Here is a 1,080-nt window from a genome sequence, read left to right as displayed (position 1 = left end):
CAGATTTCTGCAGACAACGGTAACATTATATCTCTGTGTAAACACACCGTACTGCATTTAAACTTGTAATAATAGTTAAAGTTTAAGTTAATAATATTTGATATTGCAGACCTGAGGTCACATTTTATCTCTCCTCTCCAGTGACGGCGTCTGACGATGTTCAGGGGATCTGGATGATGAAACGTTCTCAGAACACAGTGAGTCGTAATATTTATTTTATTCACTGTATAAATGATAAAAACTAAAAACAAGCTCAGAAATAATAATAATAATTAGTTTTCAGACATTAAACAATTAGTTGTTGGATTTGAACATGTGACTGTCTCATTAAACGCATCACTTCCTGTCTCTCTGTGACTCATCAGACGGTGGATGCAAAGAAACTGGAGAAGGCCGAGGCGAAGCTGAAAGCCAAACACGACCGCAGGAACGAGAAGGACTCTCAGAAGACCTCCAGTCCACTGTCAGTGTTCACCTGTCCTCCTTTCACCTGTCCTCTGTTGTCTCTCACCTGTTCTCTTCCTCACCTGTCCTCTGTTGTCTCTCACCTGTTCTCTTCCTCACCTGTCCTCTGTTCTCTCTCACCTGTCCTCTGTTGTCTCTCACCTGTCCACCTCTCACCTGTCCTCTGTTGTCTCTCACCTGTCCTCTTCCTCACCTGTCCTCTTCCTCACCTGCCCTCTGTTGTCTTTCACCTGTTGTCCTCTGTTGTCTCTTACCTGTCCTCCTCTCACCTGTCCTCTTCCTCACCTGTCCTCTGTTGTCTCTCACCTGTCCTCTTCCTCACCTGCCCTCTGTTGTCTTTCACCTGTTGTCCTCTGTTGTCTTACCTGTCCTCTTCCTCACCTGTCCTCTGTTGTCTTACCTGTCCTCTTCCTCACCTGCCCTCTGTTGTCTTTCACCTGTTGTCCTCTGTTGTTTTACCTGTCCTCTTCCTCACCTGTCCTCTGTTGTCTCTCACCTGTCCTCTTCCTCACCTGTCCTCTGTTGTCTCTTACCTGTCCCCCTCTTACCTGTCCCCCTCTCACCTGTCCTCCTCTCACCTTTCCTCTGTTGTCTCTCACCTGTCCTCTTCCTCAC

General features: G+C 46.7%; 1 long non-coding RNA gene across 1 annotated transcript; it reads left to right on the top strand.

Annotated features, from left to right (window-relative positions):
* LOC123964627 lies at positions 1-469 on the top strand. Its single transcript, XR_006823492.1, has 3 exons — positions 1-19; positions 142-197; positions 366-469. It is a non-coding gene; the product is annotated as an uncharacterized LOC123964627 (long non-coding RNA).
* The last annotated feature ends 611 nt before the right edge of the window (positions 470-1,080 follow it).

This window comes from Micropterus dolomieu, unplaced genomic scaffold, assembly GCF_021292245.1.
Source record: "Micropterus dolomieu isolate WLL.071019.BEF.003 ecotype Adirondacks unplaced genomic scaffold, ASM2129224v1 contig_3863, whole genome shotgun sequence".
Classification (NCBI taxonomy): domain Eukaryota; kingdom Metazoa; phylum Chordata; class Actinopteri; order Centrarchiformes; family Centrarchidae; genus Micropterus; species Micropterus dolomieu.
The sequence above is the reverse complement of the archived record's forward strand: the minus strand, read 5'-3'. Positions and strand labels throughout refer to the sequence as shown.